General features: G+C 42.3%; 5 non-coding genes across 5 annotated transcripts; all 5 read right to left on the bottom strand.

Moving 5' to 3' along the window:
* Positions 1 to 1582: 1582 nt before the first annotated feature.
* Positions 1583 to 1654, bottom strand: TRNAC-GCA (transfer RNA cysteine (anticodon GCA)). The gene has a single exon. It is a non-coding gene; the product is annotated as a tRNA-Cys (tRNA).
* Positions 1655 to 3488: 1834 nt separating this feature from the next.
* On the bottom strand, positions 3489 to 3561 carry TRNAC-GCA (transfer RNA cysteine (anticodon GCA)). The gene has a single exon. It is a non-coding gene; the product is annotated as a tRNA-Cys (tRNA).
* Positions 3562 to 14549: 10988 nt separating this feature from the next.
* TRNAC-GCA (transfer RNA cysteine (anticodon GCA)) lies at positions 14550 to 14621 on the bottom strand. The gene has a single exon. It is a non-coding gene; the product is annotated as a tRNA-Cys (tRNA).
* A 3741-nt stretch (positions 14622 to 18362) lies between these two features.
* Positions 18363 to 18434, bottom strand: TRNAY-AUA (transfer RNA tyrosine (anticodon AUA)). Its single transcript has one exon. It is a non-coding gene; the product is annotated as a tRNA-Tyr (tRNA).
* A 1827-nt stretch (positions 18435 to 20261) lies between these two features.
* On the bottom strand, positions 20262 to 20333 carry TRNAC-ACA (transfer RNA cysteine (anticodon ACA)). The gene has a single exon. It is a non-coding gene; the product is annotated as a tRNA-Cys (tRNA).
* Between the last annotated feature and the right edge of the window lie 455 nt (positions 20334 to 20788).

The following is a 20788-nucleotide window of genomic DNA, read 5'->3' as shown; positions in this document are numbered from 1 at the left end:
AACTGCTTCTCTACTGCAGTTTGGTGATTTTGTGCTAAGAGCATAGTTAAACCCAATTGTTCATTGTTTTGTATATGAAATGATGATATATCCTATTGTTTCTTACAGTGCATTGGGTTGAAAAACATTTTAACAGGATCTATTGAAGAAGGTATATGGTTATGAAACAGGGACTTCTTGAACTACACTCCTACGCTCTACCACTGACATAAACCCTTCAATGTTGAAAACTGCCCTTTTTTAAAAAGGTGATAGACTGGGTGACTCTACGGAACTTGTAGAACTCATGACATCAGAGCACTTCTGGTCAGCAGTACAAATTAATACATTTCATTAAGGGCATATTATTTGTTTCCACCACAGTTTTATAACATTCATATGAGCTTCCAATGGCCTAGTTCAAACTGATCATATCACCAGTAGAACTTGGGTGAATGTAAAGCACAGCTTGTATCATATGAAGAAATCCTAAACATCTTAATGGTGTTTACCCTATGTTTCAGGTGATGATCAGGAGTATTTCAAATGTAGAAATGTGTTGCTCATTACATAAAATGCTAAGATTGTAAATGTTTACTTCAATTTATCTAATTAAAAAAATATTTCTACAGGTAAAACAGTTGGATAAGGGGGCACCCAGATTTGAACTAGGGACCTCTTGATCTGCAGTGAAATGCTCTATCCCTGAGCTATAACCCCATTTCTGAAATGTTCACCTTTACTTATTCAGTAATATGTACAAAGTGGAAGCAACATGCAATCACCATCAAAGCAATGCATTTTCAGCCACCAAACCCTCCTTATAAGTATAAGGGGTACAAACGATGTCCTTTATCTGCCTTGGTAAAATATAGTGAGATTTCCATTGCAAGAATTCATACATTTCGTATCACATGTAGATCTTGGAACATGGAAAAAAAAACTTTTGTCAAATGCACAAATTCTGCAAAACGTAACTGCTTCTCTACTGCAGTTTGTTGATTTTGTGCTAAGAGCATAGTTAAACCCAATTGTTCATTGTTTTTTATATGAAATGATGATATATCCTTTTGTTTCTTACAGTACATTGGGTTGAAAAACATTTTAACAGGATCTATTGACGAGGGTATATGATTATGAAACAGGGATTTCTTGAACTGCACTCCTATGCTCTACCACTGAGTTAAACCCTTGAATGCTGAAAACTGCACTTTTTTAAAAAAGGTGATAGAGTGGGTGACTGTATGGAACTTGTAGAACTAATGACATCAGTGCACTTCTGGTCAGCTGTACAAATTAATACATTTCATTAAGGGCATATTATTGGTTTCCACCATAGTTTTATAACATTCATATGAGCTTCCAATGGACTATTTCAAACTGATAATATCACCAGTAGAACTTGGGTGAATGTAAAACACAGCTTGTATCATATGAAGAAATCCTAAACAGTTTCATGGTGTTTACCCTATGTTTCAGGAGATGATCAGGAGTATTTCAAATGTAGAAATGTGTTGCTCATTACATAAAATGATAATATTGTAAATGTTTTCTTCAATTTATTTAATTAAACAAATATTTCTACAGGTAAAACAGTTGGATAAGGGGGCACCCAGATTTGAACTAGGGACCTCTTGATCTGCAGTCAAATGCTCTACCACTGAGCTATAGCCCCACTTCTGAAATTTTCCACTTTATTTATTCAGTAATATGTACAAAGTGGAAGCAACATTCAATCACCATCAAAGCAATGCATTTTCAGCCACCAAACCCTCCTTATAAGTATAAGGGGTACAAAAGATGTCCTTTATCTGCCTTGGTAAAATACAGTGAGGTTTCCATTGCAAGAATTCATACATTTCGTATCACATGTAGATCTTGGAACATGGAAAAAAAACTTTTGTCAAATGCACAAATTCTGCAAAACGTAACTGCTTCTCTACTGCAGTTTGTTGATTTTCTGCTAAGAGCATAGTTAAACCCAATTGTTCATTGTTTTTTATATGAAATGATGATATATCTTATTGTTTCTTACAGAGCATTTGGTTGAAAAACATGTTAACAGGATATATTGACAAGGGTATATGGTTATGAAAGAGGGACTTCTTGAACTGCACTCCTACGCTCTACCACTGAGTTAAACCCTTGAATGCTGAAAACTGCCCTTTTTTAAAAAGGTGATAGAGTGGGTGACTGTATGGAACTTGTAGAACTAATGACATCAGTGCACTTCTGGTCAGCTGTACAAATTAATACATTTAATTAAGGGCATGTTATTGGTTTCCACCACAGTTTTATAACATTCATATGAGCTTCCAATGGACTATTTCAAACTGATAATATCACCAGTAGAACTTGGGTGAATGTAAAACACAGCTTGTATCATATGAAGAAATCCTAAACAGCTTAATGGTGTTCACCCTATGTTTCAGGTGATGATCAAAAGTATTTCAAATGTAGAAATGTGTTGCTCATTACATAAAATGCTAAGATTGTAAATGTTTACTTCAATTTATTTAATTAAAAAAATGTTTCTACAGGTAAAACATGTGGACATGGGGGCACCCAGATTTGAACGAGGGACCTCTTGTTATGCAATGAAACGCTCTACCACAGAGCTATACCCCCAATTCTGAAATGTTTACCTAAATTAATTCAGTAATATGTACAAAGTGGAAGCAACATGCAATCACCATCAAAGCAATGCATTTTCAGCCAGCAAACCCTCCTCATAACTATAAGGGGTACACAAGATGTCCTTTATCTGCCTTGGTAAAATACAGTGAGGTTTCCATTGCAAGAAGTCATACATTTGGTATCACATGTAGATCTTGGAACATGGAAAAAAAATGTTTTGTCAAATGCACAAATTCTGCAAAATGTAACTGCTTCTCTACTGCAGTTTGTTGATTTTGTGCTAAGAGCATAGTTAAACCCATTTGTTCATTGTTTTGTATATGAAATGATGATATATCCTATTGTTTCTTACAGTGCATTGGGTTGAAAAACATGTTAACAGGATCTATTGAAGAGGGTATATGGTTATGAAACAGGGACTTCTTGAACTGCTTCCTACCCTCTACCACTGACATAAACCCTTGAATGCTGAAAACTGCCCTTTTTTAAAAAAGTGATAGAGTGGGTGACTGTATGGAACTTGTAGAACTAATGACATCAGTGCACTTCTGGTCAGCTGTACAAATTAATACATTTCATTAAGGGCATATTATTGGTTTCCACCACAGATTTATAACATTCATATGAGCTTCCAATGGACTAATTCAAACTGATAATATCACCAGTAGAACTTGGGTGAATGTAATACACAGCTTGTATCATACGAAGAAATCCGAAACAGCTTAATGGTGTTTACCCTATGTTTCAGGAGATGATCAGGAGTATTTCAAATGTAGAAATGTGTAGCTCATTACATAAAATGCTGAGATTGTAAATGTTTTCTTCAATTTATTTAATTAAAAAAATATTTCTACAATTAAAACAGATGGACAATGGGGCACCCAGATTTGAACTAGGGACCTCTTGATCTGCAGTCAAATGCTCTACCACTGAGCTATACCCCCAGTTCTGAGAAATTCACATTTATTTATTCTGTAATATGTACAAAGTGCAAGCAACATGCAATCACCATCAAAGCAATGCATTTTCAGCCACCAAACCCTCCTTATAAGTATATGGGGTGCAAAGGATGTCCTTTATCTGCCTTGGTAAAATACATTGAGGTTTCCATGGCAAGAAGTCATACATTTCGTATCACATGTAGATCTTGGAAGATGGAAAGAAAATCTTTTGTCAAATGCACACATTCTGCAAAATGTAACTGCTTCTCTACTGCAGTTTGTTGATTTTGTGCTAAGAGCATAGTTAAACCCAATTGTTCATTGTTTTGTATATGAAATGATGATATATCCTATTGTTTCTTACAGTGCATTGGGTTGAAAAACATTTTAACAGGATCTATTGAAGAGGGTATATGGTTATGAAACAGGAACTTCTTGAAAGGCACTCCTACGCTCTACCACTGACATAAACCCTTCAACGTTGAAAACTGCCCTTTTTTAAAAAGGTGATAGAGTGGGTGACTGTATGGAACTTGTAGAACTAATGACATAAGTGCACTTCTGGTCAGTTGTACAAATTAATACATTTCATTAAGGGCATATTATTGGTTTCCACCACAGTTTTATAACATTCATATGAACTTCCAATGGACTATTTCAAACTGATAATATCACCAGTAGAACTTGGGTGAATGTAAAACACAGCTTGTATCATATGAAGAAATCCTAAACAGCTTAATGGTGTTTACCCTATGTTTCAGGTGATGATCAGGAGTATTTCAAATGTAGAAATGTGTTGCTTATTACATAAAATGCTAAGATTGTAAATGTTTACTTCAATTTATTTAATTAAAAAAATATTTCTACAGGTAAAACAGATGGACAAGGGGGCACCCATATTTGAACTAGAGTCCTTTTGATCTGCAGTGAAATCCTCTACCCCTGAGCTATACCCCCATTTCTGAAATGTTCACCTTTATTTATTCAGTAATATGTACAAAGTGGAAGCAACATGCAATCACCATCAAAGCAATGCATTTTCAGCCACCAAACCCTCCTTATAAGTATAAGGGGTACAACAGATGTCCTTTATCTACCTTGGTAAAATACAGTGAGGTTTCCATTGCAAGAATTCCTACATTTCGTATCACATGTAGATCTTGGAACATGGAAAAAAAACTTTTGTCAAATGCACAAATTCTGCAAAACGTAACTGCTTCTCTACTGCAGTTTGTTGATTTTGTGCTAAGAGCATAGTTAAACCCAATTGTTCATTGTTTTTTATATGAAATGATGATATATCCTTTTGTTTCTTAAAGTACATTGGGTTGAAAAACATTTTAACAGGATCTATTGACGAGGGTATATGGTTATGAAACAGGGACTTCTTGAACTGCACTCCTACGCTCTACCACTGAGTTAAACCCTTGAATTGTTATTGTTATTGTTATTGTTATTTTGCACTTATATAGCGCCTTATATACCATTGGTATGGTCTAAAGGCGCTGGTAGGTTGAACGCCCTTGGGAACCGAAGTTCAGATCAGTAGAGAGAGTAGGGAGAGTCAAAAGGTGCGTGTGAGCACCGGATATGTGTGCAGCTTGTGCGGTACACGTGTAATAGCTGCTTCTTATCGGTAGGTGTGGTGGTTGAGAGATCAGGAGAATGTGTTTGTTCTGGCAGGATTTATCCGGAACGGATGTGGCTGCGTTAGGCCTGAGGAAAATGCCTGGCTGGGGGTGTGGGACCAGCAGTGTTTACATAGAATGATGTGGAGTAAGCGGTGGATGTTCGTATGAGAACAGTTATACCGAATGGTGTCATAGTATCTCTGTGTTCTAGTTGAGTGGTGATGTAAAGGAGAGAGTAAGCGTGGGGTGTGGTGTGATGGGTTATATGCTCTTTCAGTGTGTAAACTTCTGAATGCAACTTTCCCAGAGAGGGAACTGGGCGAACTTCTAAGTGCAATTTTCCATACAGAGTCTATTGGGAACACTTCTAAATTCATTTCATCAGAGATGCTATTGGCACACTTCAAGTGTAACTCTTGCAGAGGCTATTGGGTACACTTCTAAACGCAATTTTTCATAGAGCGTCTACTGGGCACTCTAACTTCAGTTTTCCAGAGAGGCTATTGGGCAAACTTCTATATGCAACTTTCCAGAGTGTCTATTGGATACACTTCTAAAATCAACTTTCACAGATGCTATTGGTAGCACTTCTAAATGCAGCTTTCACAGAGGATATTGGACTCGTATCTAAATTCAATTTTCTACAGAGAGGCTACTGGGCGCACTATAAAATCAATTTTCCAGCGAGGCTATTGGGAATACTTCTAAATTCATTTTTCCAGCGAGGCTATTGGGAACACTTCTAAATTCAATTTACCAGAGATGCTATTGGGCACACTTCTAAATGCAACTTTCACAGAGTGGTTTATTGGGAGCACTACTAAATTCACAGCGAGGTTATTGGGCACACGTCTAAGTGCAATTTTCACAGAGCGTCTACTGGGCACACTTCTAAATGCAATTTTCCAGAGTGTCTATTGGATACACTTCTAAAATCAACTTTCACAGGAGCCATTGGTAGCGCTTCTAGATGCATCTTTCACAGGGGCTAATGGGTACACTTCTAAATCTCACAGCGAGGTTATTGGGTACATTTCTAAGTGCAACTTTCCAGAGTGTCTATTGTGCACACTTCTAAAAGCAATTTTCACAGAGCGTCTACTGGGCACATTTCTAAATTCATTTTTCCAGAGTGGCTATTGGGCACACTTCTAAACAACTTTCACAGGTGGTAGCACTTCTAAATGCAACTTTCACGGGGGATCTTGGGCACACTTCTAAATTCCATTTACCCGAGAGGCTATTGGGCACATTTCCAGACTTGACGGAGAGGCTGTAGGGGACACTTTGTGAATGCAACTTTCACATGCTAATATTCACAGTTCCATCTAGATGCGACGCAGGTCAATATTCACAATTCCATCTAAGAGTGGACATGCTAACTTTCACAATTCCATCTAAGAGTGGACATGCTAACTTTCACAATTCCATCTAAGAGTGGACATGCTAACTTTCACAATTCCATCTAAGAGTGGACATGCTAACTTTCACAATTCCATCTAAGAGTGGACATGCTAACTTTCACAATTCCATCTAAGAGTGGACATGCTAACTTTCACTATTCCATCTAAGAGTGGACATGCTAACTTTCACAATTCCATCTAAGAGTGGACGTGCTAACTTTCACAATTCCATCTAAGAGTGGACATGCTAACTTTCACAATTTCATCTAAGAGTGGACATGCTAACTTTCACAATTCCATCTAAGAGTGGACATGCTAACTTTCACAGTTCCATCTAAGAGTGGACATGCTAACATTATGGCAGTCTGTGTTATTTGGAGGTAAGATAGAGTGGCATGGGCTTTCTGCAGTGGAGTGATTGCTCTACTCTCCACCCATACCACACTCACGGTTTTGGTGGTGTCTGTTAGTTGCTGGCTTCATTGGCTTCCCCTGCGGACACCTGCAGACACATCTTGGAGCCGCCTCTGTTGGAGCCGCCCTTGGCCTCGGGGCCCTTAGCCGCTGGGGGCTGCCGGGCAGAGGGCTGCCCTGGGCGGGCCAGTGATAAAAGTCGAGGGGCCTATCAGAGGGGGGGTGGGACCATGAGGAGGTTTTAGAGGAGGGGAAGTGGGGACCGACTCACCTGCTCCTAGGATGGGAAATAGGAGCAGGTGCAGGAAGCGGGTCGGTACACCGACGCTGCCTCGGCCAAAACAACCAATCAGGGGCGGGATGGGAGGCGGGAGCGAGAGGGGAAGAAACAGGAAGCGGGCTGGGGAGCTCGGGGCACGCAGGGGCCTGGGGGCATTTTTGGAGAAAAAGGTGGCCAAGGAGGGGCCAAGGCACTCACCTGCTGCAGCCCCTTGAGGAATGGGCGAGCGGGAGCCTCTGCGGGTCGCTAGGCCCTGCAGCAACACGTGGGGAAGGCCAATCAGCTGGCGGGAGGAGGAGGGAACCACGAAGTGCAAGCGGGAGGGAGGTGGGGAGAAAAGAAGACCTCGCAAAGGGGCTCTGGCAGCCGAAAACGGCTGGATTCGAATTAGGTGGCCCAGGAGGAGCCAAGGCACTCACCTGCTGCAGCCCCTTCAGGAATGGGCGAGCGGGAGCCTCTGCGGGTCTCTAGGCCCTGCAGCAACACGTGGGGAAGGCCAATCAGCTGGCGGGAGGAGGAGGGAACCACAAAGTGCAAGCGGGAGGGAGGCGGGGAGAAAAGAAGGCCTCGCAAAGGGGCTCTGGCAGCCGAAAACGGCTGGATTCGAATTAGGTGGTCCAGGAGGAGCCAAGGCACTCACCTGCTGCAGCCCCTTCAGGAATGGGCGAGCGGGAGCCTCTGCGGGTCGCTAGGCCCTGCAGCAACACGTGGGGAAGGCCAATCAGCTGGCGGGAGGAGGAGGGAACCACGAAGTGCAAGCGGGAGGGAGGCGGGGAGAAAAGAAGGCCTCGCAAAGGGGCTCTGGCAGCTGAAAATGGCTGGATTCGAATTAGGTGGTCCAGGAGGAGCCAAGGCACTCACCTGCTGCAGCCCCTTCAGGAATGGGCGAGCGGGAGCCTCTGCGGGTCGCTAGGCCCTGCAGCAACACGTGGGGAAGGCCAATCAGCTGGCGGGAGGAGGAGGGAACCACGAAGTGCAAGCGGGAGGGAGGCGGGGAGAAAGGAAGGCCTCGCAAAGGGGCTCTGGCAGCCGAAAACGGCTGGATTCGAATTGGGTGGCCCAGGAGGAGCCAAGGCACTCACCTGCTGCAGCCCCTTCAGGAATGGGCGAGCGGGAGCCTCTGCGGGTCGCTAGGCCCTGCAGCAACACGTGGGGAAGGCCAATCAGCTGGCGGGAGGAGGAGGGAACCACGAAGTGCAAGCGGGAGGGAGGCGGGGAGAAAGGAAGGCCTCGCAAAGGGGCTCTGGCAGCCGAAAACGGCTGGATTCGAATTAGGTGGTCCAGGAGGAGCCAAGGCACTCACCTGCTGCAGCCCCTTCAGGAATGGGCGAGCGGGAGCCTCTGCGGGTCGCTAGGCCCTGCAGCAACACGTGGGGAAGGCCAATCAGCTGGCGGGAGGAGGAGGGAACCACGAAGTGCAAGCGGGAGGGAGGCGGGGAGAAAGGAAGGCCTCGCAAAGGGGCTCTGGCAGCCGAAAACGGCTGGATTCGAATTAGGTGGCCCAGGAGGAGCCAAGGCACTCACCTGCTGCAGCCCCTTCAGGAATGGGCGAGCGGGAGCCTCTGCGGGTCGCTAGGCCCTGCAGCAACACGTGGGGAAGGCCAATCAGCTGGCGGGAGGAGGAGGGAACCACGAAGTGCAAGCGGGAGGGAGGCGGGGAGAAAAGAAGGCCTCGCAAAGGGGCTCTGGCAGCCGAAAACAGCTGGATTCGAATTAGGTGGCCCAGGAGGAGCCAAGGCACTCACCTGCTGCAGCCCCTTCAGGAATGGGCGAGCGGGAGCCTCTGCGGGTCGCTAGGCCCTGCAGCAACACGTGGGGAAGGCCAATCAGCTGGCGGGAGGAGGAGGGAACCACGAAGTGCAAGCGGGAGGGAGGCGGGGAGAAAAGAAGGCCTCGCAAAGGGGCTCTGGCAGCCGAAAACGGCTGGATTCGAATTAGGTGGCCCAGGAGGAGCCAAGGCACTCACCTGCTGCAGCACCTTCAGGAATGGGCGAGCGGGAGCCTCTGCGGGTCGCTAGGCCCTGCAGCAACACGTGGGGAAGGCCAATCAGCTGGCGGGAGGAGGAGGGAACCACGAAGTGCAAGCGGGAGGGAGGCAGGGAGAAAAGAAGGCCTCGCAAAGGGGCTCTGACAGCCGGAAACGGCTGGATTCGAATTAGGTGGCCCAGGAGGAGCCAAGGCACTCACCTGCTGCAGCCCCTTCAGGAATGGGCGAGCGGGAGCCTCTGCGGGTCGCTAGGCCCTGCAGCAACACGTGGGGAAGGCCAATCAGCTGGCGGGAGGAGGAGGGAACCACGAAGTGCAAGCGGGAGGGAGGCGGGGAGAAAAGAAGGCCTCGCAAAGGGGCTCTGGCAGCCGAAAACGGCTGGATTCGAATTAGGTGGCCCAGGAGGAGCCAAGGCACTCACCTGCTGCAGCCCCTTCAGGAATGGGCGAGCGGGAGCCTCTGCGGGTCGCTAGGCCCTGCAGCAACACGTGGGGAAGGCCAATCAGCTGGCGGGAGGAGGAGGGAACCACGAAGTGCAAGCGGGAGGGAGGCGGGGAGAAAAGAAGGCCTCGCAAAGGGGCTCTGGCAGCCGAAAACGCCTGGATTCGAATTAGGTGGCCCAGGAGGAGCCAAGGCACTCACCTGCTGCAGCCCCTTCAGGAATGGGCGAGCGGGAGCCTCTGCGGGTCGCTAGGCCCTGCAGCAACACGTGGGGAAGGCCAATCAGCTGGCGGGAGGAGGAGGGAACCACGAAGTGCAAGCGGGAGGGAGGCGGGGAGAAAAGAAGGCCTCGCAAAGGGGCTCTGGCAGCCGAAAACGGCTGGATTCGAATTAGGTGGTCCAGGAGGAGCCAAGGCACTCACCTGCTGCAGCCCCTTCAGGAATGGGCGAGCGGGAGCCTCTGCGGGTCGCTAGGCCCTGCAGCAACACGTGGGGAAGGCCAATCAGCTGGCGGGAGGAGGAGGGAACCACGAAGTGCAAGCGGGAGGGAGGCGGGGAGAAAAGAATGCCTCGCAAAGGGGCTCTGGCAGCCGAAAACGGCTGGATTCGAATTAGGTGGCCCAGGAGGAGCCAAGGCACTCACCTGCTGCAGCCCCTTCAGGAATGGGCGAGCGGGAGCCTCTGCGGGTTGCTAGGCCCTGCAGCAACACATGGGGAAGGCCAATCAGCTGGCAGGAGGAGGAGGGAACCACGAAGTGCAAGCGGGAGAGAGGCGGGGAGAAAAGAAGGCCTCGCAAAGGGGCTCTGGCAGCCGAAAACGGCTGGATTCGAATTAGGTGGCCCAGGAGGAGCCAAGACACTCACCTGCTGCAGCCCCTTCAGGAATGGGCGAGCGGGAGCCTCTGCGGGTCGCTAGGCCCTGCAGCAACACGTGGGGAAGGCCAATCAGCTGGCGGGAGGAGGAGGGAACCACGAAGTGCAAGCGGGAGGGAGGCGGGGAGAAAAGAAGGCCTCGCAAAGGGGCTCTGGCAGCCGAAAACGGCTGGATTCAATTTAGGTGGCCCAGGAGGAGCCAAGGCACTCACCTGCTGCAGCCCCTGACCTTTTTTAAAAAGGTGATAGAGTGGGTGACTGTATGGAACTTGTAGAACTAATGACATCAGTTCACTTATGGTCAGCTGTACAAATTAATACATTTCATTAAGGGCATATTATTGGTTTCCACCACAGTTTTATAACATTCATATGAGCTTCCAATGGACTATTTCAAACTGATAATATCACCAGTAGAACTTGGGTGAATGTAAAACCCAGCTTGTATCATACGAAGAAATCCTAAACAGTTTCATGGTGTTTACCCTATGTTTCAGGAGATGATCAGGAGTATTTCAAATGTATAAATGTGTTGCTCATTACATAAAATGCTAAGATTGTAAATGTTTTCTTCAAATTATTTAATTAAAAATATATTTCTACAGGTAAAACAGTTGGAGAAAGGGGCACCCAGATTTGAACTAGGGACCTCTTGATTTGCAGTAAAATGCTCTACCACGGAGCTATACCCCAATTGTGAAATGTTCCCCTATATTAATTCAGTAATATGTACAAAGTGGAAGCCACATGCAATCACCATCAAAGCAATGCATTTTCAGCCACCAAACCATCCTTATAACTATAAGGGGTACACAAGATGTCCTTTATCTGTCTTGGTAAAATACAGTGAGGTTTCCATTGCAAGAATTCATACATTTCGTCTCACATGTAGATCTTGCAACATGGAAAAAAAACCTTTTTCAAATGCACAAATTCTGCAAAACGTAAATCCTTCTCTACTGCAGTTTGTTGATTTTGTGCTAAGAGCATAGTTAAACCCAATTGTTCATTGTTTTTTATACTAAATGATGATATATCCTATTGTTTCTTACAGTGCATTGGGTTGAAACACATTGTAACTGGATCTATTGAAGAGGGTATATGGTTATGAAACTGGGACTTCTTGAACTGCACTCATACGCTCTACCAATGACATAAACCCTTGAATGCTGAAAACTGCCCTTTTTTTAAAAAGTGATAGAGTGGGTGACTGTGTGGAACTTGTAGAACTAATGACATCGGTGCACTTCTGGGCAGCTGTACAAATTAATAAATTTCATTAAGGGCATATTATTGGTTTCCACCACAGTTTTATAACATTCATATGAGCTTCCAATGGACTATTTCAAACTGATAATATCACCAGTAGAACTTGGGTGAATGTAAAACACAGCTTGTATCATACGAAGAAATCCTAAACAGTTACATGGTGTTTACCCTATGTTTCAGGAGATGATCAGGAGTATTTCAAATGTAGAAATGTGTTGCTCATTTCATAAAATGCTAAGATTGTAAATGTTTACTTCAATTTATTTAATTAAAAAAATATTTCTACAGGTAAAACAGTTAGACAATGGGAGCACCCAGATTGGAACTAGTGACCTCTTAATCTGCAGTCAAATGCTCTACCACTGAGCTATAGCCCCAGGTCTTAAATGTTCACCTTTATTAATTCAGTAATATGTACAAAGTGGAAGCAAAATGCAATCACCATCAAAGCAATGCATTTTCAGCCAACAAACCCTCCTTATAAGTATATGGGATACACACGATGTCCTTTATCTGCCTTGGTAAAATACAGTGAGGTTTCCATTGCAATAATTCATAAATTTCGTATCACATGTAGATATTGGAACATGGAAAAAAAACTTTTGTCAAATGCACAAATTCTGCAAAACGTAACTGCTTCTCTAATGCAGTTTGTTGATTTTGTGCTAAGAGCATAGTTAAACCCAATTGTTCATTGTTTTTTATATGAAATGATGATATTGTCATGATGCCTACCTCCAAGGAGCCAGGTCCGACCCAGCAACCCCAGAGGCAGGCATCATTCCCCCCAGGGAAGTGCCAGCGGGCCCAAGCTGGGGCCCTTTGGACACAGTCCTGGCGCCTTAGGCGCCAGGCTCATGTTGGTCCCCTGTCCTGGCGCCTTAGGCGCCAGGCTCATAAAGCTAGACATGTGTTCAAGTGTTTTAATGTGCACTTACCTGATGCAGACCATGCTGCTACATCCAGGCCCTTTTGAGGCCTGAATGGAACTACTTTACCTGTGGGACTACTTTCCACCTGGGTGTGGTCGGGGAAGGATACATACCTGATCGGTGGAAGGATACATGCCTGAAACTTCTTCCAAAGCTATTTAAACCACGCCCGATCAGCAACTCACGCTTCGCGTTGTTCTGCTCCTCGCAACTGGATGCTCACCGTGTCAGCTCCTGCATCTGGACTTCAGCCACGCCTGTCAGCATCCTGGGTTGCCTGCAAAGGGAGATAAGAGAGAATTGGAGAGAAAGAAGACCTTACCTGCTAAAGCTGCATCACGGGGACATCACGCCGACGATCCTGAAAGGGAAGACATCATTTTAAAAGCATTTCGCTTCGATCGCTGCAGCGCTGCATTTCACTCACCTTTCCTGGGCGCCTCCATCTTCAGCAGCGATCATCCGGATTCGCACCCACTTCGCAGAGCCTAGAGAGAAAAGACAAGAAAACAAGGTGTGAGAAGGAAGGGAAATAGGAAAAGCTCAGTTTCCTTCTAAGACTTACCTGTTGGGTCATTCCCATTTCATTTCGGGTCCTGCCGCTTCCTGGCATTCCGGACCCCGGCCCCAATGGGGAAAAAAGACAAAGACATTGAATGAGCGAATGCAAAGACATTACCTGAATGCTCATCCAGAACTTACACTTCGGGTCGGCGCCATATCTCCGGCATTCCGAACCCCGGCCCCTAAGGGGAAAAAGACATAAGCATTAGCGCTTGCTGCAATAAGACAATGAACATTATTATTAAGCTTGAACTTTTGAATTTGCAACAGAACTCTTACAGCGCCTCACCTGAATAGTCAAGCTTATTTTGAACTCCCATCAAACCTCAATCCAGTGAAGTAACTGGGTTTCAACGCGCCCCTGCATCAGAAGCAGGATGGAGAACTCATCCTTCCAGACCCTAAGGTGAGACTTCACAGGGAATCGTGGAAGGGTATCGAGGAGGGTTGGAAGGGAGTGGGAGGCTTGAGCATTATTCCGTCAGTAGGTAATACTCCCTTTTCACGCACAGGGGAATATTCCTGCGAGCCAGAAAAGCCAGAGTAGAGGGGCCCTTCCTGTGCATCATCAGAGTCCTGCGCTTCACCATTGAAGAAGCATCAGCACTCGAAGCCAGACCTGCGCCTCCGTGGGAATCAGGTGAGCGTGACAGATATATCCTATTGTTTCTTACAGTGCATTGGGTTGAAAAACATTTTAACAGGATCTATTGAAGAGGGTATATGGTTATGAAACAGGGACTTCTTGAACTGCACTCCTACCCTCTACCACTGACATAAACCCTTGAATGCTGAAAACTGCCCTTTTTTAAAAAAAAGTGATAGAGTGGGTGACTGTATGGAACTTGTAGAACTAATGACATCAGTGCACTTCTGGGCAGCTGTACAAATTAATATATTTCATTAAGGGCATATTATTGGTTTCCGCCACAGTTTTATAACATTCATATGCGCTTACAATGGACTATTTCAAACTGATAATATCACCAGTAGAACTTGGGTGAAGGTAATACACAGCATGTATCATACGAAGAAATCCTAAACAGTTTCATGGTGTTTACCCTGTGTTTCACGAGATGATCAGGAGTATTTCAAATGTAGAAATGTGTTGCTCATTTCATAAAATGCTAAGATTGTAAATGTGTTCTTCAATTTATTTAATTAAAAAAAATATTTCTACAGGTAAAACAGTTGGACAAGGGGGCACCCAGATTTGAACTAGGGACCTCTTGATCTGCAGTCAAATGCTCTACCACTGAGCTATACCCCCAGGTCTGAAATGTTCACCTTTATTTATTCAGTAATATGTACAAAGTGCAAGCAACATGCAATCACCATCAAAGCAATGCATTTTCAGCCACCAAACCCTCCTTATAACAACTATAAGGGGTACACAAGATGTCCTTTATCTGCCTTGGTAAAACACAGTGAGGTTTCCATTGCAAGAATTCATAAATTTCGTATCACATGTAGATCTTGGAACATGGAAAAAAAACTTTTGGCAAATGCACAAATTCTGCAAAATGTAACTGCTTCTCTACTGCAGTTTGTTGATTTTGTGCTAAGAGCATAGTTAAACCCAATTGCTCATTGTTTTGTATATGAAATGGTGATATATCTTATTGTTTCTTAGAGTGCATTGGGTTGAAAAACATTTTAACAGGATCTATTGAAAAGGGTATATGGTTATGAAACAGGGACTTCTTGAACTGCACTCCTACGCTCTACCACTGACATAAACCCTTGAATGCTGAAAACTGCCCTTTTTTAAAAAGGTGATAGAGTGGGTGACTGTATGGAACTTGTAGAACTAATGACATCAGTGCACTTCTGGTCAGCTATACAAATTAACACATTTCATTGAGGGCATATTATTGGTTTCCACCACAGTTTTATAACATTCATATGAGCTTCCAATGGACTATTGCAAACTGATAATATCACCAGTAGAACTTGGGTGAATGTAAAACACAGCTTGTATCATACGAAAAAATCCACAACAGCTTCATGGTGTTTACCCTATGTTTGAGGAGATGAGCAGGAGTATTTCAAATGTAGAAATGTGTTGCTCATTACATAAAATGCTAAGATTGTAAATGTTTTCTTCAATTTATTTAATTAAAAAAATATTTCTACAGGTAAAACAGTTGGACAAGAGGGCACCCAGATTTGAACTAGGGACCTCTTATTTACAGTCAAATGAGCTACCACTGAGCTATACCCCCAGTTTTGATGTGTTCACCTTTATCAATTCAGTAATATGTACAAAGTGCAAGCAACATGCAATCACCATCAAAGCAATGCATTTTCAGCCACCAAACCCTCCTTATAACTATAAGGGGTACACACGATGTCCTTTATCTGCCTTGGTAAAATACAGTGAGGTTTCCATTGCAAGAATTCATACATTTCGTATCACATGTAGATCTTGGAACATTGAAAAAAACTTTTGTCAAATGCACAAATTCTGCAAAACGTAACTGCTTCTCTACTGCAGTTTGTTGATTTTGTGCTAAGACCATAGATTAACCCAATTGTTCATTGTTTTTTATATGAAATGATGATATAGCCTATTGTTTCTTACAGTGCATTGGGTTGAAAAACATTTTAACAGGATCTATTGAAGAGGGTACATGGTTATGAAACAGGGACTTCTTGAACTACACTCCTACGCTCTACCACTGACATAAACCCTTGAATGCTGAAAACTGCCCTTTTTTAAAAAGGTGATAGATTGGGTGACTGTATGGAACTTGTAGAACTAATGACATCAGTGCACTTCTGGTCAGCTGTACAAATTAATACATTTCATTAAGGGCATATTATTGGTTTCCACCACAGTTTTATAACATTCATATCAGCTTCCAATGGACTATTTCAAACTGATAATATCACCAGTAGAACTTGGGTGAATGTAAAACACAGCTTGTATCATACGAAGAAATCCTAAACAGCTTAATGGTGTTTACCCTATGATTCAGGTGATGATCAGGAGTATTTAAAATGTAGAAATGTGTTTCTCATTACATAAAATGCTAAGATTGTCAATGTTTACTTCAATTTATTTAATTAAAAAAATATTTCTACAGGTAAAACAGTTGGATAAGGGGGCACCCAAATTTGAACTAGGGACCTCTTGAGCTGCAGTCAAATGCTCTACCGCTGAGCTATACCCCCAATTCTGAAACGTTTACCTATATTAATTCAGTAATATGTACAAAGTAGAAGCAACATGCAATCACCATCAAAGCAATGCATTTTCAGCCACCAAACCCTCCTTATAACTATAAAGGGTGCGAAGGATGTCCTTTATCTGCCTTGGTAAAATACAGTGAGGTTTCCATTGCAAGAATTCATACATTTCGTATCACATGTAGATATTGTAACATGGAAAAAAAAAAATGTCAAATGCACAAATTCTGCAAAACGTAACTGCTTCTCTACTGCAGTTTGTTGATTTTGTGCTAAGAGCATAGTTAAACCCACTTGTTCATTGTTTTTTATATGAAATGATGATATATCCTATTGTTTCTTAGAGTGCATTGGGTTGAAAAACATTTTAACAGGATCTATTGAAAAGGGTATATGGTTATGAAACAGGGACTTCTTGAACTGCACTCCTACGCTCTACCACTGACATAAACCCTTGAATGCTGAAAACTGCCCTTTTTTAAAAAGGTGATAGAGTGGGTGACTGTATGGAACTTGTAGAACTAATGACATCAGTGCACTTCTGGTCAGCTGTACAAATTAATACATTTCATTAAGGGAATATTATTGGTTTCCACCACAGTTTTATAACATTCATATGAGCTTCCAAAGGACTATTTCAAACTGATCATATCACCAGTAGAACTTGGGTGAATGTACAACACAGCTTGTATCATATGAAGAAATCCTAAACAGCTTAATGGTGTTTACCCTATGTTTCAGGTGATTATCAGGAGTATTTCAAATGTAGAAATGTGTTGCTTATTACATAAAATGCTAAGATTGTAAATGTTTACTTCAATTTATTTAATTAAAAACATATTTCTACAGGTAAAACAGTTGGACAAGGGGGCACCCAGATTTGAACTATGGACCTCTTGACCTGCAGTCAAACGCTCTACCACTGAGCTATACCCCCAATTCTGAAATCTTCACCTATATTAATTCAGTAATATGTACAAAGTAGAAGCAACATGCAATCACCATTAAAGCAATAGATTTTCAGCCACCAAACCCTCCTTATAACTACAAGGGGTAAACACGATGTCCTTTATCTGCCTTTGTAAAATACAGTGAGGTTTCCATTGCAAGAATTCATAAATTTCATATCACATGTAGATATTGGAACATGGAAAAAAAAGTTTTGTCAAATGCACAAATTCTGCAAAACGTAACTGCTTCTCTACTGCAGTTTGTTGATTTTGTGCTAAGAGCATAGTTAAACCCAATTGTTCATTGTTTTTTATATGAAATGATGATATATCCTATTGTTTCTTACAGTGCATTGGGTTGAAAAACATTTTAACAAGATCTATTGAACAGGGTATATGGTTATGAAACAGGGACTTCTTGAACTGCACTCCTACGCTCTACCACTGACATAAACCCTTGAATGCTGAAAACTGCCCTTTTTTTAAAAAGGTGATAGAGTGGGTGACTGTATGGAACTTGTAGAAGTAATGACATCAGTGCACTTCTGGTCAGCTGTACAAATTAATACATTTCATTAAGGGCATATTATTGGTTTCCACCACAGTTTTATAACATTCATATGAGCTTCCAATGGACTAATTCAAACTGATAATATCACCAGTAGAACTTGGGTGAATGTAAAACACAGCTTGTATCATACGAAGAAATCCTAAACAGCTTAATGGTGTTTACCCTATGTTTCAGGTGATGATCAGGAGCATTTTAAATGTAGAAATGTGTTGCTCATTACATAAAATGCTAAAATTGTAAATGTTTTCTTCAATTTATTTAATTAAAAAAATATTTCTACAGGTAAAACGGTTAGACAAGGGGGCACCCAGATTTGAACTAGGGACCTCTTGATCTATAGTCAAATGCTCTACCACTGAGCGATACCCTCAAGTCTGAAATGTTCACCTAAATTAATTCAGTAATATGTACAACGTAGAAGCAACATACAATCACCATCAAAGCAATGCATTTTCAGCCACCAAACCCTCCTTATAACTATAAGGGGTACACACGATGTCCTTTATCTGCCTTGGTAAAATACAGTGAGGTTTCCATTGCAATAATTCATAAATTTCGTATCACATGTAGATATTGGAACATGGAAAAAAAACTTTTGTCAAATGCACAAATTCGGCAAAAAGGAACTGCTTCTCTACTGCAGTTTGTTGATTTTGTGCTAAGAGCATAGTTAAAACAAATTGTTCATTGTTTTGTATATGAAATGATGATATATCTTATTGTTTCTTACAGTGCATTGGGTTGAAAAACATTTTAACAGGATCTATTGAAAAGAGTATATGGTTATGAAACAGGAACTTCTTGAACTGCACTCCTACGCTCTACCACTGACATAAACCCTTGAATGCTGAAAACTGCCCTTTTTTAAAAAGGTGATAGAGTGGGTGACTGTATGGAACTTGTAGAACTAATGACATCAGTGCACTTCTGGGCAGCTGTACAAATTAATACATTTCATTGAGGGCATATTATTGGTTTCCACCACAGTTTTATAACATTCATATGAGCTTCCAATGGACTATTTCAAACTGATAATAACACCAGTAGAACTTGGGTGAATGTAAAACACAGCTTGTATCATACGAAGAAATCCTAAACAGCTTAATGGTGTTTACCCTATGTTTCAGGTGATGATCAGAAGTATTTCAAATGTAGAAATGTTTTGCTCATTACACAAAATGCTAAGATTGTAAATGTTTACTTCAATTTATTGAAATTAAAACAATATTTCTACAGGTAAAACAGTTGGAAAAGGGGGCACCCAGATTTGAACTAGGGACCTCTTGATCTGCAGTCAAATTCTCTACCGCTGAGCTATTCCCCCAATTCTGAAATGTTCACCTATATTAATTCAGTAATATGTACAAAGTAGAAGCTACATGCAATCACCATCAAAGCAATGCATTTTCAGCCACCAAACCCTCCTTATAACTATAAGGGGTACACACGATGTCCTTTATCTGAAATACAGTGAGGTTTCCATTGCAAGAATTCATACATTTCGTATCACATGTAGATCTTGGAACATGGAAAAAAAACCTTTGTCAAATGCACAAATTCCGCAAAATGTAACTGCTTCTCTACTGCAGTTTGTTGATTTTGTGCTAAGAGCATAGTTAAAACAAATTGTTCATTGTTTTGTATATGAAATGATGATATATCTTATTGTTTCTTACAGTGCATTGGGTTGAAAAACATTTTAACAGGATCTATTGAAAAGAGTATATGGTTATGAAACAGGAACTTCTTGAACTACACTCCTACGCTCTACCACTGACATAAACCCTTGAATGCTGAAAACTGCCCTTTTTTAAAAAGGTGATAGAGTGGGTGACTGTATGGAACTTGTAGAACTAATGACATCAGTGCACTTCTGGTCAGCTGTACAAATTAATACATTTCATTAAGGGCATATTATTGGTTTCCACCACAGTTTTATAACATTCATATGAGCTTCCAATGGATTATTTCAAACTGATAATAACACCAGTAGAACTTGGGTGAATGTACAACACAGCTTGTATCATATGAAGAAATCCTAAACAGCTTAATGGTGTTTACCCTATGTTTCAGGAGATGATCAGGAGTATTTCACATGTAGAAATGTGTTGCTCATTACATAAAATGCTAAGATTGTAAATGTTTTCTTCAATTGATTTAATTAAAAAAATATTTCTACAGGTAAAACAGTTGGACAAGGGGGCAACCAGATTTGAACTAGGGACTTCTTGATCTGTAGTCAAGTGCTCCACCACTGAGCTATACCCCCAGTTCTGAAATGTTCACCTTTATTAATTCAGTAATATGTAAAAAGTGGAAGCAACATGCAATCACCATCAAAGCAATGCATGTTCAGCCACCAAACCCTCCTTATAAGTATAAGGGGTACACAAGATGTCCTTTATCTGCCTTGGTAAAATACAGTGAGGTTTCCATTGCAGGAATTCATACATTTCGTATCACATGTAGATCTTGGAACATGGAAAAACAACTTTTGTCAAATGCACAAATTCTGCAAAACGTAACTGCTTCTCTACTGCAGTTTGTTGATTTTGTGCTAAGAGCATAGTTAACCCCAATTGTTCATTGTTTTGTATGTGAAATGATGATATATCTTTTGTTTCTTACAGTGCATTGGGTTGAAAAACATTTTAACAGGATCTATTCAAAAGGGTATATGGTTATGAAACAGGGACTTCTTGAACTGCACTCCTATGCTGTACC

The sequence above is a fragment of the Ambystoma mexicanum genome, chromosome 4q, assembly GCF_040938575.1.
Source record: "Ambystoma mexicanum isolate Mex_15411 chromosome 4q, UKY_AmexF1_1, whole genome shotgun sequence".
NCBI classification, from domain to species: Eukaryota; Metazoa; Chordata; class Amphibia; order Caudata; family Ambystomatidae; genus Ambystoma; species Ambystoma mexicanum.
The sequence above is the reverse complement of the archived record's forward strand: the minus strand, read 5'-3'. Positions and strand labels throughout refer to the sequence as shown.